A 16,769-nucleotide genomic window follows, 5' to 3' on the forward strand; every position below is an offset into this window, starting at 1 on the left:
CTAGAATGGATGCTGTTGAGGTGGATGAGGAATTTGTTGAGTTCTTCTTCTCCATGGTTCCAAATGGTAAAGGTGTCATCCACATATCTGAACCATATAGTTGGCTTTTTTGATGCTGTTTCTAGGCCTTGTTTTTCAAAGTGCTCAGTGTAGAAATTTGCTATGACCAGGCTGAGAGGGCTCCCCATGGCTACTCCATCTTTCTGGCCGTAGAATTCTTTGTCCCACTGAAAGTAGCTTGTGGTGAGGCAATGGTGAAACAGGGCTGTGATGTCTTCTGGGAAATTCTGGTTGATAAGTGTGATGGTGTCTGCTACTGGGTCCTTGGTAAATAGAGACACCACATGGAAGCTGATCAGTATGTTCTTGGTGCTGAGCTGCTTCTTTTCAATGTTAAAATCCTGGATTATTTTGGAGAACATCTGTCAATGACAGAGGAAACAGCAGGGCTGGCCCAACCACAAGACAGGATGAGATGGCAGCTTTGGATAACAGTTCTGGATTGTCATGAAAGGAAAGAAACTGGTTATGTTTAAATTTAGGTATAATAGCTTCTCTACTGCATGGGTGGAGTTTGCAGACTTTTCTGCCTTTTTCTTCTAAAATACTTTGGATACTCTGTACTTTGAATTACATGGGGTGATAATAACAATTGCTACTATATTTCAAGCAGCAAACTCTCTTGGGCCAAGCTTGTTAAAGAAGCACAATGGGCATCAACACAAACCTTGAAGAATACTGTTGACATTGCTACAGAATCTGCAAACTTTAAGCAAACCATTGTATTCTGGAAAAACAAACCAGATGGCCATCAGCCAATTTCCATAAAAAGAAACAAGAAACACTCAATTAAACATATTGAAATAAATGGGGTTTTGCCATTTTGAAAAATTTAGGGATTCAGAGTATATTTATATTGCTTCTGGATAAGCACAGTCCATTTGACATTAGGACTCTGGACTTGGTTTCCGTAAGTGAGTTTCATTTCTCCTTTCATTTTCTCCTCCACTCTGCTCCTTCATTCTCTAACCAACTTAGCCATAGGTGAAGTTGTGCTATTCTATAAAGGAAACCAATTAAAGGCTTTTGTGTAGCAAAGCTCTGGGCACCTCTCAAAATTAAGTTAAGATGTAGTTAAAGTTAAGCACATGATGAATGAACTAGTTGGAATGTGTCCAAACCAACAGTGGAGAAAATTTGCTGATTGGAATTCATTGCCAAAAGGATAAAGTAGAAGTCAAGAACTGAAGAAGATTTAAAACATCAGAGCAGCGGTTCTCAAACTGCACTGCAGAGCCCTTAGGGTTCGTGCACAAAATGATTAAAAATTTTGTACAAAAGTATCTTCAGGCTATGTGTATAAGGTGTATATGAAACATAAATGAATTTTGTGTTTAACCTTGGGTCCTATCTCCCAGATATCTCATTATGTACGTATATGCAAATAAAAGTATTGCAAAGTCTAAAATCCAAAACACTTCTAGTCCCAAGCATGTTGGATAAGCGATACTCAACCTGTGCCTCCTTATGCAATATCTTTGTCCTTGATAGTGAAGGACAGATACAGTCCTGCCCCCTGGCCACTGACTGTCCATGAGACTATGGCTTTTTGCCATTCAGCTATCATTATGCTCTTGGTGAAGAATTATCAATTGTCACCTTCAGTGCATTCGTGGGGATTTATACTGTGCCAGAAGGCAAATAGCAACATGGCAATTTTTGCTAACTATATATTATTGGAGCCTGTACATTCTTTATTTCAGTGCTCAGATGATCAAGTTGGTATATTTTCCCCCTTAGGGGGAAAGAAACTTGGTAGGGTTGAGAAATCATAGAGAAATCACCTATTTCACCTCTCCTGAGACTTACTACCAGACAAAGTGTGCCTTGCTGAGAAACTGAAATCTGTGAAGCATTGGGGACATCAAATGTGTACAAAAGCATGAATATCTCCCTTTAAAATAAGAACAGTTCAAAGGTGCTGAGTGGAAAATCACTGACAAGCAGCATTTGGTCTATGAGAAATGTAATAATAATAATAATAATAATAATAATAATAATAATAATAATAATAGATATGCTGGCATATCTATCTTCAGCATATCTATCAGCATATCTACCTTGTTTGCTGTGTCATAATAAAATAATAATAACTTTATTTTTATATCCTGCTCCCATCTCCCCATGGGGACGCAGGGCAGCTTACATAGGGATGAAGCCCAAACAATATACAATGAAATAAAACATACGCTAAAATACAAATACTATAAAATGCATACTAATCATCACATATTAATACATCAACAAATGTAAAAACAACACATCTCAAGTAAAAGCATGGTCAGTAATCAAGGGTGACATAATTGGCACTTCATACTTCAGTCTTGAGGGGACACATAAAATTATAGTTGTATATATGTTTATGTTCACTAATAAGCATATGATCATAAAAACGTGTATCGAAATCCATACAAATTCCCATGAAGGGGGAAAATGCAAGCCTGTTCAGATGTATGGATGTATGAAATGGGAGACTGAATGCAGAGAAACATAAAATTGGGACTGAGATATATTTTTTCCCTATAGCCTTATGTTTTCCCTAGAATGTCACTGCTGTTCAGAGATCAGAAAGCCTGCCAGGCAAGCCAGATATGGGTATATGATGGATACTAATTTATCTCACAGAGTCTATTTGACGTGAAAAAGGCAAAATCACTACAACAGCAGTAACATTGTGATCAGTGTTTCATCTTCATGCAAGAACCCAAAACCAGCCAAACTATTGTTGCTCCATATGGCATGGAAATTTCGCCAGCACCTCTCCACACTCGTGGCAATAAAATACAGCACCAATAAAACCAATCAGTAGTCATCTTTCCATAATACCTCAAACTGATGGCTCAAATAATTCTTTGACTGTCTTCTCATGTCTAGCATATTTGATTTCCTACATCAAAATGATTGGAAGAAAATCTCCACATCTGCATGAGCAAGTAAATAGAAGGCTGTTTACAGTCATTGTGCAACCATAAAGACTGTGGATAAATAGCTGGACCCACTTGTTTATTTTCTGATGCTGCTTTCATTATCAGAATTATTGAAACTCTCCCCTTCAGGGGAAGAAACTACAGGGAAACTCCAGCAGCAGTGAAACAGCTCCCCCTTTGCACTTAATGAAATCTAGGTATGCAAAGACTTCTCACAACACTACTAGTTCCCTAGGATATTGTTAGTACACATTACATAATTTTTGAAATTTATGCTCATTTTTAAAAAATAATATTAACTTGTGACAGTATCATAAACCATACAAGCAATGCATATATAGTTTGGAATGTTTTCTTCTTCTTCATTCACACAGTCATTTCTGACTCTTCGTGACTTCATGGACCAGTCCACGCCAGAGCTTCCTGTTGGCCATCGCCGCCCCCAGTTCCTTCAAGGTCAAGCCGGTCACTTCAAGGATACCATCCATCCATCTTGCCCTTGGTCGGCCTCTCTTCCTTTTTCCTTCCATTTCCCCCAGCATCGTGATCTTTTCCAAGCTTTCCTGTCTTCTCATGATGTGGCCAAAATACTTCAACTTTGCCTCTAATATCCTCTCCAGTGAGCAGCCAGGCATTATTTCCTGTAGGATTGACTGGTTGGATCTTCTTGCAGTCCAAGGCACTCTCAGGATTTTCCTCCAGCACCAAAGTTCAAAAGCATCTATCTTCCTTCACTCAGCCTTCCTTACAGTCCAGCTCTCACAACCATAGGTCACTATGGGGAATACCATTGCTTTGACTATGCGGACCTTCGTTGCCAGAGTGATGTCTCTGCTTTTCACTATTTTATCGAGGTTGGCCATTGCTCTCCTTCCAAGAAGTAAATGTCTTCTGATTTCCTGGCTGCAGTCTGCATCTGCAGTGATCTTGGCACCTAGAAATATAAAGTCTGTCACTGCCTCCATGTTTTCTCCTTCTATTTGCCAGTTGTCAATAGGTGTAGTTGCCATGATCTTGGTTTTCTTGATGTTTAACTGCAGCCCGGCTTTTGTACTTTCTTCTTTCACCTTGGTGATAAGGCTCCTCAGCTCCTCCTCATTTTCAGCCATCAGAGTGGTATCATCTGCATATCAAAGGTTGTTAATGTTTCTTCCGGCAATTTTAACTCCAGCCTTGAATTCATCAAACCCCGCACGTCACATGAAGTGTTCTGCATACAAATTGAATAGGTAGGGTGAAAGTATACAGCCCTGCCGCACTCCTTTCCCAATCTTGAACCAGTCTGTTGTTCTGTGCTCTGTTCTTACTTGGTCTTTATACAGATTTCTCAGGAGACAGATAAGATGACTTGGTATCCCCATACCACCAAGAACATGCCACAGTTTATTATGATCCATAATAATGTTTTACAGATATATAATTTGATAAATCTGTTAGGAGACCATGTTTATGAGACAGGACATAAATATAGTGAACAAATAAACAAACCTTGATTTTTTAATGTTCAACGGCCTTGGCTTGATTACTCTCTCAATGAAGCAAACAGAACATTCCCCTGGGTGTGTACTTACAACAATTGAATCCTCATTATTTACCCACAGTAGGTTATAGATCTTGCTTTACACTGAAGGAGATAAATTAAGGTCTTCCAAGTGGCGATGTTAAGAGAGCTTCCCTTGTCTTTCTTGATTGTGGGCAGTTAATGGAGCAGATGCCATTACCTCAAACACTTTATTGCAAGACTATTTTTTTAATATCTTGATGCCATTAAGGAAATTGGCTAGCTAAATCTCTCTATAAGAAAGAGAAGAAAACTGCCAAAGCTCTATTCCAAATCAGGCTGTCTCTTCAGTTGTACTGCGAAATTGTACATGTTATGTGTTGTCGAAGGCTTTCATGGCCGGGATCACAGGGTTGTTGTATGTCTTTCGGGCTGTGTGGCCATGTTCCTCTGAGGATGCCTGCCATAGATGTGGGCGAAACGTCAGGAGAGAATGCTTCTGGAACATGGCCACACAGCCCGAAAGACATACAACAACCCTGTACATGTTATTTCAGCAAAATACTGATTTTTTTTATTATGCATTTTAAATTATTATTTCTTTAAGTGACGTAATTTCTTATAGTAAATACTTACAGTAAATGCTTACTGTATTTGTGCCTCTTCTCTATACTGATGGTTGCTTCTACCAGCATTGAGAAAAGTTAAAACCTGTGAGACAAAAATGATCTTTGTTCATGTCAAGAGTGATTTGAGAAACTGCAAGTCACTTCTGGTGTGAGAGAATTGGCCATCTGCAAGGACATTGCCCAAGGGATGCCTGGATTTTTTTAAAAATTTTTTTACCATCCTTGTGGGAGGCTTCTCTCATGTCCCTGCATGGGGAGCTGGAGCTGACACAGGGAGCTCACCACTCTCCCCAAATTCGAACCACTGACCTGTGGGAGGCTTTTCTCATGTCTCCACATGGGGAACTGGAGCTGACAGAGGGAGCTCACTCACTCTCCCCAGATTCGAACCACCAACCTGTTCATCCACAGTCTTATCGGCACAAGGGTTTAACCCACTGTGCCACCGGGGAATGAAATGTTGAAACGGTGGCATTATTGTCATTACCACTTGGCCTGACAACTTGAAAATAAATCATCTGGATTTGTGATGAATATTGCAATGAACAGAATAGTTATTTCACAATGGGAACCGGACTAATCATTCCTGAACATGCAAATTTTAGGACATCGTTAAATTGAATTTCCATGCAAATGGGCACAAACTAGAATGAAGTTATCATCTTAAATCAAGCTAAGACTATTCTGGTCTACCAGTTTTTTAGTCCAGAGATATGTACCCCACTATGTTTAGCATCCCCATACTATTTCTTGTGTGAGGAAAACAGAAGCAAACAGGAATAAAATAAGATACAGTAAATTCACCACTCAGTTGCTCTGCTCTCAAAAGAAAACAGATCACTTGAACCTTTTTTGCCTTATTTTTTCTGACTCTAAAGGGATAACACCCCCTCTTTCCTTTTTGCCTTCCATCACTTTATTTATATCTTTCCCTTTCACCAAATTGGGATTCGCAGTAGAAAAAATGAAAAGAATTGCAATAAAAACACATAGGAATAAAATCATACCCACCAAAAAGGAGATTAGACATATTAAACTAACAGCAAAATTTAAACCATTTGAAATATTTCGTTAACATAAAGAATGAAAGTGGTGCATCACTATGAAAGGTCTGTCTTTTATAAAACTTTTCTCTTTCCCTTCCAAGAGAGATTAGACTGGCATCCTCCTTGCTATCTTTCCATACAGAGGTTAAGACTTTTTTTTTAAAGGCAGGTTTTTGACGATTGACTGCTCAAAGGGGTTTCATAGAATTGTACTGAACTATCTGTGGGAGTCTTTGTTGTTGCTTTAGAAACAATACTTTAAAAAACAGGTTTTAATTTTATGTGTACTTTAATGCTATTTTTAACAATTGTGTTTAGCTTTTTAAAAAAGCAATGTTTCTTCTAAGTGTTGTAAGCCACCTGGCTTTCCCAAAGCAGGAAAAAGGCAGGTTGTTGTTGTTGTTGTTTTACAATTCCTCCTTTTTTAATCCTGGAATAAAAAGATTTCCACCTGCTGCCAGAAGGACAGCAAAGAAGAACTTCACAATCCATAAAACATGCCCAGCAATGGAAAATTTGGCAAAGATGTCATTTTCTTCTCTTGCCAAACAAGCCACACACTCAGATATATTCTCTTATGGACAGCTGTTAACTGTACCAGAAAGATTTGGAATAAGGATGTTGAGAACAGTTTCTTTATACTCAGTTCATTTAGGGATGAGACACACATAGCATATATATTACATTTTATTGATGAGCCCATTGGCCACATCAAAACACTTGAAAAACACATGTAATGCATGCATACAAAATACAACAAAAGTTAAAACAAGCTGTTAACAAAGGAGCAAAATCCTGATCCAGATCAAATATCTGCATCACCCCTATAGTTTACTCAGTCGGCTCCAAATATGCAGTTCTCGGCTGAGTTGCTTTATATAGAAAAAGGGCCGTTTTATATGTTATTTTAACATTCTGGCCAGGCAATAATAATGTAGCATTGTTGTATGTTTTCCGGGCTGTATAGCCATGTTCTAGAAGTATTCTCTCCTGACATTTCGCCCACATCTATGGCAGGCATCCTCAGAGGTTGTGAGGTATGGAGAAACTAAGCAGGGAAGGTTTATATATATCTGTGGAAAGTCCATGGTGAGAGAAGAACTCTTTGTCAGTTGGAGGCCAGTGTGAATGTTGTAGTTAATCACCTTGATTACCATTGAAAAGCTTCATCGCCGGGCTTTTCCTGCCTGGGGGCATCCTTTGTTCAGTTCATGGTTTCCTCCTTTCTGTTGAAACAAAATCAGATGTTTCAACAGAAAATGGACAAAATCTGGCTACCAGTATTAAAAAAACTCAAAAATCAGAAAAGTAAATAAGAAGCAACACTCTGAAAACAGAGGAGTTACAGACATGGGAATCAGGGGCAGCTAACGACTCTAAACAAAGGATGCCCCCAGGCAGGAAGAAGCCAGGAGATGAAGCTATTCAATGCTAATCAAGGTGATTAACTACAACATTCACACTGGCCTCCAACTGACAAAGAGTTCTTCTCTCACCATGGACTTTCCACAGATATATATAAACCTTCCCTGCTTAGTTTCTCCATACCTCACAGCCTCTGAGGATGCCTGTCATAGATGTGGGCAAAACGTCAGGAGAGAATACTTCTAGAACATGGCCATACAGCCCGGAAAACATACAACAACCCTGTGATCCTGGCCAGGAAAGCCTTCGACAACACAATAATAATGTAGTTTAAAACTAAGGATCCCAGTGTGTCTTTGTATAATATATGGTCCTAGGTATTGGCTCTTCTCTTTCTTTTACAAGTTACAACTAAAGAGAAACACATAGCTTATGATCTATAGTTAGATCCTGACCAATATCTTTGCCACCACCATTCACACCAACTTTACATCTGAAATCTGGCAGGATGAGTCATATTTCTAAAACCAGGCATACAGATAGCATGAATCTTATTTTAAATTCAGTTGAACTAATGGAACCTTTATGGAAATGTCTCCGCATGACTCATTAATGTGTGTGGATAGAAGGGAAGCTGTTATGGTGCTGAAATTTCGACTAGGGTTAAGCAGAGGGAGGCAACATCAATGGGACAGAGACTCTGCTGGAGTTGGGAATGAAAGAATATATCCACAAATAAAACTGAAATTAGCAATATTTTACTGGCCACCCTGATCCTTTTTATTTTTACAGTGAATATTTTTTTACAGTACATTAATAATCTTGAACAGAGACCTAAGTTCAAATTTGAGAGTTTTTGTGAAAGGACTAAGATGTGTACTTATGGCAAACACCAGGTTGCATTTCCACTTAAATGTACTACGTGTCATTCCATTACATGCCCTAAGTTTCAAGATCATAATATATGCTTGTTAAATATCCACATGTTTAGCCAAGCATCTGCTTTGTGTGGCCATGTGTCTGCTCTATTTTCAGAACAGTGGGTAATGCCTTAGAATGCCATGCCACTTATTTAAGCATTCTGTGTAGAGAAGAATACCTCATTTAGTCACAGTCTCATGTAAATAACCAGCATGTACAGCACTTTGCAATCTAATTGCACTGAAGATTCAACATTAACATGACAGCAAATGACAGCACTTTAAAATGTTTATTTCAGAAATGAGCTGTTACCGTTTCTGAATTTTTGTATATTAATTGTTCTTCTAAAAAGACAGTTGGCTCACTTACTTTTCCTTTTTTTATAGGCTCCTTTTTCTATTATATCACCACCAGTCAAGTGAGACTAATTCAAATGTTCACAGCTACGTGTAAGTAAGAGGCTGCTGTGGCATACATAAGAGAATGTGAGGCTACTTTGTGACAATTTCTGTTTCCTAATAGGAAAAATGTTTTTTGAATCTTATTTGAAGCTTCTATATTTAGGGAGACTGAATTCCTTCATATGAAAATACCCCAGATATTTAAAATGACAAATCTTATCTTTCCTTATCTAATCCCCCATAATCAATAAGTCACTTGTTTACTATCCTGCCTGTCTTTAATAATATATAGAAAACCATTCATCCAAAAGCAAAACAACAGCATAACACTACTAAAGAACAATCAGAACAATTTCATTACAAATATATTGCCGAGCATCCAATATCAGTTGGTGGCCACAACTTCAGTGGACCTATTAATGTGGTTTGAAAGGAGCTATTGAATAGACTGAACTCTGTCTTCTTGAATAGGTTCAGCACTTTGGAAAGCTCCTTTAAACTAAAACCTAGAATTGATTAATTGCCCAAATGACATAGGCTCCATCTACTCTGTCCACTTTGGTCAGTGTAGAATTCGATCAAGCCTGCAGTGGCTAAAGCCACACAGAGCTGATCCACAGTAATATCATTGCCATTTTTTCTGTTTACTTAGCAATGGTGTTTGCTGGCTCCCATCCCATGAAATACAGCTACTTCCGGTGGTGCTCTAATAGCTAAACTACAGTGGAACTGGTGTATGTTGTCAAAAACAGCCCTATCTGATGAGGTCATATACCTGTTATTCTTCCTTTCTCCCAATATAGGACCAAGACATCACCGTCATTTAGACAGTACAGATGATTAGGTCCTCCTGTTAGGACTCTGGAGCATTTCTTTGGCCAGTGATTCCTGTGTTGCACCAGCAACAATTGCGGGGGGGAGGGGGGGGGAGCCAGACAGCAGATCCTTCCCTCTGAAGGAACGGGTTTATGGTAAGATAAACATGGAGCATGGAGTGACGGGTGCCCACCAACAGACACCATGGCGATTCCGGTGGCCAATATGATGAAGTCCATAGATAAATGATAGATAGACAGAATCTCTTTTCAAGACTAATTTATTGTCAGCTTTGGGCAACAAAGATTCTGAATATCCATGAGTGTGCAAGACAGGCCATAACTCAATATTGATTCATTTATTTTTAAAGTGAGAATCTGAACTCCATTTCAAATATGCAGAATAATATACTCTGAAGAACTGGGTAGTTAATTTTCTACAATTCCTTATTGAAGGGGGTATTGCAAAATATTTTGATGCCTACACTAATCTGATGATAATAATAATAGTAATAATAATAATAATAATAATAATAATAATAATAATAATAATAATCTTTATTTATACCCCACCACCATCTCCCCGTGGGGACTCGGGGCGGCTCACAATGTTACAAAAGTAACAGTGCAAATATATTAACAATATACACAGTTTAAAACACAAGAAGATAATAAAACAGAAGTTAAAACAAAGGTTTATACAACAGTAATAATATCAAACAACCACCAATGCAATTCAGTCAACTTCAAAGGTGTGGGGGGGGGGGACTATAGCAGCAATATAAGATAAAATCATTAGATTAAAATACCCCGATGAAAGGATCCTAATAACATTCAGAATAGAATTATAATGAGGCTGGTCATCCAATAGCTGTCTCTCCAAAGGCCAGTCCAAACATTAAGGTTTTCAATTGTTTCTTAAAGGGACGACGCCAACCTAATCTCCCTAGGGAGTGAGTTCCAGAGCCGAGAGGCCACAGCCGAGAAGGCCCTCTCTCTCGTCCCCACCAAACGTAACTGTGAGGAAGGCGGAAGCGAGAGAAGGGCCTCCCCGGAAGAGCTCAGAGATCGCGTAGGTTCATAGGGGACAACGCGGTCACGAAGATAGGCAGGTCCCGAACTGTTTAGAGCTTTATAGATAATAACCTGCACCTTGGATTGGGCCCGAAATATTATCGGCAGCCAGTGATACTTCTGTATCCAACAATTTACAAAAAAGAAAACATGGAGAATAATGTCAGTTCACCTTGAATGTCATTTCTGCATTTGACTCGTTGTTTCTTTCTTCTGGATCATGCATCCACAGTCACAGTGAAAGGAAAGACAGGACCAGTTTTTCATAAGGCTACACTTGAAGATTTTGCTCAAACTGGAAAAAGATAGCATCCTGTCTTTTCTGTGCTCCAAACATCTGAACCTTCTTTTAAAACTCCTTCTATGTGGACTGTACTTTAGTACTGCTACTTTCTATAATCAGCTTCCCAGCCTGTACAAATGTTATGCTTCTTAAGAATTCACGTGTTGCGGAAAACCAATCTTTCCCTAGCCTAGTACTATAGGAATTTGTATTCTGTTCACATTTTAATACAAATGTTTCACATTGTACTTCTTAATTTAATATTTGAATTGGAACATAATGTTTTGGCTCATTCACCATCATTGGTATTTTGTGCTGTATATTCAAAAAGGTACACATTAGAGGAAATTGTGCCCCAAAAATCTAATTAGGATATAGTGTGTATAAACATATGTATATTCTTGAAAAAACCTGCAAAATACATCATAAATACTTACAAAAATGTTTATGCTTTGAAAAGGATCTAGATAAACTTTTTAATTGGGCAGAACTTAAAAAATGAAATTCAATAGAGAGAAATCCAAAATTATTCATTAAGGCCACAAAAACAAATGTACACTTAGAGGGTGGAAGATACATGGCTCAGCAGTACTACATGAGGAAAAGACTGTGGGATTATTGTTGATCATAAACAGAGCCGTCCTTAGGTAATTTTTAAGAGTAGGCAATCAAAATTTTGCCCCCCCCCCCGAATTTTGGCACCCCCCCCAAAAGCGGGGGGGGGGGGGGCTGAGCAGCAGGGAGGGGAGGGGTCTGCAAAGTGCCGAGAAATGAGAAGGAAGGCGTTCCTCGGCGCTTTGCAGACCAGAGAAGCGGGCACTGCTTCTCTGGTCTGCAAAGCTCTGAGAAACACCTTCCTGACGAGAAGGAAGCTGGTCCTTGGCACTTTGCAGACCAGAGAAGCGGGCACCACTTCTCTGGTCTGCAAAGCTCCCAGAAACACCTTCCTGGCGAGAAGGAAGCCATTCCTCAGTGCTTTGCAGACCAGAGAAGCGGGCACCACTACTCTGATCTGCAAAGCTCCCAGAAACAACTTCCTGGTGATAAAGAAGCCGTTCCTTGGTGCTTTGCAAACCAGAGAAGCGGGTGCCACTTCTCTGGACTGCAAAGTGCCGAGAAACGCCTTCCTGGCAAGAAGGAAGGCATTCGGCGCTTTGCAGACCAGAGAAGCGGGTGCCGCTTCTCTGGTCTGCAAAGCATGGAATACCTTCCTGGCAGAGCCAGGATGTGCCTGAATGGCCCCCAACAAGATGGCGCCACAGGCAAATGCCTAGTTTGCCTGGCAGGTGAACCACCCCTGATCAAAAAGTGAACATGAGGTGTGGTGTTGCAGCATAAAAGTGAATGCTGTTTTAACCTGTTTAAATAGAAGCATTATTTCCAAGGTGAGATGGGTTAGGCATCATCTGGAGTACTCCAGTTAATTTTAAGAAGGATACAGATAGGCTGGAGTAGTTTCAGACAAGAGCAACAAGGATGATAAGCAAATAAAACCTGGGAAAGCTTGAAGGAGCTCTGCATATTGGTGAAAAGAAAACTAAAGGTTTAGATTATTGTGATGCTTAAATTCATCAAAGGCTGTCATAGAGTAGAGGGAACAGACCTTTCTTTGATGCCCAAAGTGTAAAACCAGGTTACAGGAGAGTAGATTTTGATTATGCATGAGAAGGAGTGACTTGACAATGAGAGTAGTTCAACAAGGAAGCCAGTTGCCTAAAGAAGTGGTGGTGCATCCTTCTTTTGACCTCTTCAAAAAAGAGGTGGAACAGCTACTTGGTAGGAGGGCCTTAGATACAGTGCTTACATTAAGCAGGGTGTTGGACTTAATGGCCCATCAAATCTCTTCCATTCTATGATTCTTTACCTTTATGCCTTTTAAAGTCTAAAACGGATAAAGAACTAAAGGCTGGAAAAATTCAAAATGAAGTGAAGATATGGAATACTATGTCCAATTCTGGGCACCGCAGTTGAAGGGAGATGTTGACAAACTGGAAGGTGTCCAGAGGAGGGCAACTAAAATTATCAAGGGTCTGGAGAACAAGCCCTGTGATGAGCGGCTTAAAGAACTGGGCATGTTTAGCCTGCAGAAGAGAAGGCTGAGAGGAGACATGATAGCCATGTACAAATATGTGAGATGAAGTCATAGGGAGGAGGGAGAAAACTTGTTTTCTGCTGCCCTGTAGACTAGGACGCGGAACAATGGCTTCAAAGTACAGGAAAGGAGATTCCACCTGAACATCAGGAAGAACTTCCTCACTGTGAGGGCTTTTCGGCAGTGGAACTCTCTCCCCCGGACTGTGGTGGAGGCTCCTTCTTTGGAGGCTTTTAAGCAGAGGCTGGATGGCCACCTGTCAGGGGTGCTTTGAATGCAATTTCCTGCTTCTTGGCAGGGGGTTGGCCTGGATGGCTCATGAGGTCTCTTCCAACTCTACTATTCTATGATTCTAAGATACTCACCCATCCCTTGATTCTATCTTCTACTGATGGTTGCAATACTGTACGTCTGTTTCATTTGAATTCATATTCTCCTTTTCCAGCATCACACAACTCACCTCACAGTTGAATCAATATTGTATAAGGAAACTACCTCATTATACAGGGGAATAATATTTATTTATTTATTTACAGTATTTATATTCTGCCCTTCTCACCCCGAAGGGGACTCAGGGCGGATCACATTATACACATACAGGGCAAACATTCAATGCCCATAAACACATCGAACCGAGACAGAGACAACAGACAGACAGACGCAGAGGCAATTTAACCTTCTCCTGAGGGGATGTTCGATTCTGGCCACAGGGGGGAGCAGCTGCTTCATCATCCACTCTGATGGCACTTCCTCACTTCCTCATTCCAACGTTGTAAATTAGTTAAACTTGCCTCCCCACTTTTATAAGTGGTACTTTATTTCCTACTTGATAGATGCAACTATCTTTCGGGTTGCTAGGTCAGCAATGAGCAGGGGCTATATTTTTTTATTTTTAATTGATGGGTGCTCACCCCGCCACGGGCTGGCCTCAAACTCATGACCTCATGGTCAGAGTGATTTATTGCAGCAGCTGTTTACCAGCCTGCGCCACAGCTGGGCCCAATAGGCGGCATGCTCCACTTTGCCACCCCTTTGAGTGCGGAATCTGCCAGCTCTCATTACCAACATGGTCATACTACTACTTTTGGTGGGACTCCATGCTTAAAGGGGCAGTGAAGTGGTGCATGCTGCTGTGGCAGCAACACAAGAGGCTTCTTGTGTTGCCTTGGAGAAATGGGGGGATGCCAGATGATCGACGCTTCCCACCATGAGATCGCCTTGTGGGTAAGCCAGGCAATGCAGGGTATGGGGCGACAGGTTCCCCATGCCTCCCGATTAGTGGTCACCAAATTCGCCACAATGCAGGGCAGTGCTGGCAGCCCGTGTGAAAAGGTTGTTAGCTTATTAGACAGATCACTGTTGTTATGGGATGGGATCATGAGTGTGAGTATATTTGTGACTATAAGAAGGAACTATTCATTGTTAATGAAAAATCAAGTTAAACATGGTTATTTCTTGAACTGTTAAAGTAATCCAATTGGAGGTTGGATTTCTGTGGAAAATTCTTTGCTGAACCTCAAATAGTCTTGAAGCTGCCAAGTATCTATGTGTATTGTAATGAATTTTGCTTTTCTGACCAGATGGAAGCTGTTGGCAATTATGTGCACCATGTTGCAATCTGCACTACTGACCAGATGCTGCGATATTTGAGTCCTGACCAGTTCCATTTTACATAGAAGGAAGGAATCCAGCTAAAATGAAAGAAGCTGGATAGGGTTTTAAAGACACCCTTATTCTATTTCACAAAAATACTCTGCAAATATCTGAAAAAGAGATATTGTTTAGATTTTAATGTAAGAATCTGCTAAAATATTGCATCACTGTCATTATTGATTCAATAATCCACAGAAGTATTGAATGCAGAATTCACCAGCTGGAGATTATCTGGTTTCTTTCCTCTTTTTTTTTTAAGATCACAAGATTATAGATTTTATGCTAGCAAATGTACCTTTAGAAATATGTGGGCATATGTAATGAATCTTCAAATGGTGGTTGGGCTAGCCAGGAGGGCAAAAGCTCAGGGAGTGTGTTTGGTATTCAATTTATGCTCCTGCAGTCAGACTTTCTCTCTTCACCCCATAAGCAAGGGCAGATGAAAAAAAAAAAGAAACTCAAAAACCATTCCCTACAATTTATATGGCTGATTGATCTCAATCTTTCCACAAATTTAATTCAAGTGCAAACAAAATATACCATCCTAGCTCTGCCCTCCACCCCATATTTATAAATTTCAAAGTCAGTGTGTCAGATTTTTCTCTCTCCTCCATATCTTATCATGCACACTAGTAGTATATGCATTCAGGGCCAGCTGAGAACATTTTGCCAACTGATGTAGAACTGAAAATTGTGCCTCCTCTCACTCACCTGCAAACCAAGGCTGTGCATAGTTCTCAAGGCTTTTCATATTAGTTGATACGTTGGAAAATCTCCAAAGTGTTTTATTCTCTTCCTTGCAGTAAAAATGCATTTCTCTTAAAGTTGCTATCCAGGTTATGAATTCCATCTTTGAAATAGGTACAGTATCTTGGATAGTTCCTACACAGTTTGGGCTGTACCCTGGTGTGGATTCGTCACCCTACAGAAAAGGAAGTCTTCATCCATTTTTGATAATGTTATTCTCATGTTTTCTTCAATGAGATTTTTCACCAAACTCCACCACCACCTTATTTCTCTCATGTTATCTCTCCATGTTCAGAGAGCAAGCTGATATGTCCAACTTGCTCTCTGTTGCTAGTTAGTCAAGCTGTTTCATCACCCACAGGGAAAAAAGAAGACTACATAACCAACATTTATCCCCTAAGCATGTGAGGGAATCACCATACCCTTCTCAGGAGCTTTCCAGTCGGCCACAGATGAGAGCTTGAGCTGGCCAATGCATTGTACACATACCATAAAAAAGGTAAAGGTTTCCCCTGACATTAAGTCCAGTTATATCTGACTCTGGGGGTTGGTGCTCATCTCCATTTCTAAGCCAAAGAGCCGTCGTTTTCCATAGACACCTCCAAGGTCATGTGGCCAGCATGACTGCATGGAGCGCCGTTACCTTCCCGCTGGAGCGGTACCTATTGATCTACTCACATTTGCATGTTTTCGAATTGCTAGGTTGGCAGAAGCAGTGGGTGCTCACTCCGCTCCCGGGATTTGAACCTGGGACCTTTCGGTACCATAGCAAGGCATTTATGGAAGATGCAGAACAGCAAATAGCTATGAAACGGGTTTTGATAATATTTTGTGCCATAGAGAGAAGGAATAAAGGGAGTGGCTGGGTAAGACAAGAAGAAAATCCTAATTGTCTGTGAGAAATGGAAGAACAGAATAGAAGGATTGATCTCTTCTGATTAAACAAGCTTAGGATTTGATTTTCAAGGCAATTTGCAGAGGACAGAACAGATATATTAAAGCCACTGTAAATCTAGCCACCATTGCCACTTAAACTAACACAAATCTGCTCTCACTCATCTGTTTATTAGGTTCTCTTCCTTCTCTGGCTCTTCTTCCTTCTCATTTATTTTATATGGAGAAATTGCCTTTCACACTTACCTTTTCCAAGTTCTAGTGACTTTCAGGAGAGTAATTCTGTTTGTGGAAGAAGGGAAGTAGGAGACTATTTAAATCAGTGGTTCTCAACCTGTGGGTCCCCAGATGTTTTGGCCTT

This window comes from Anolis carolinensis, chromosome 5, assembly GCF_035594765.1.
Source record: "Anolis carolinensis isolate JA03-04 chromosome 5, rAnoCar3.1.pri, whole genome shotgun sequence".
NCBI classification, from domain to species: Eukaryota; Metazoa; Chordata; class Lepidosauria; order Squamata; family Dactyloidae; genus Anolis; species Anolis carolinensis.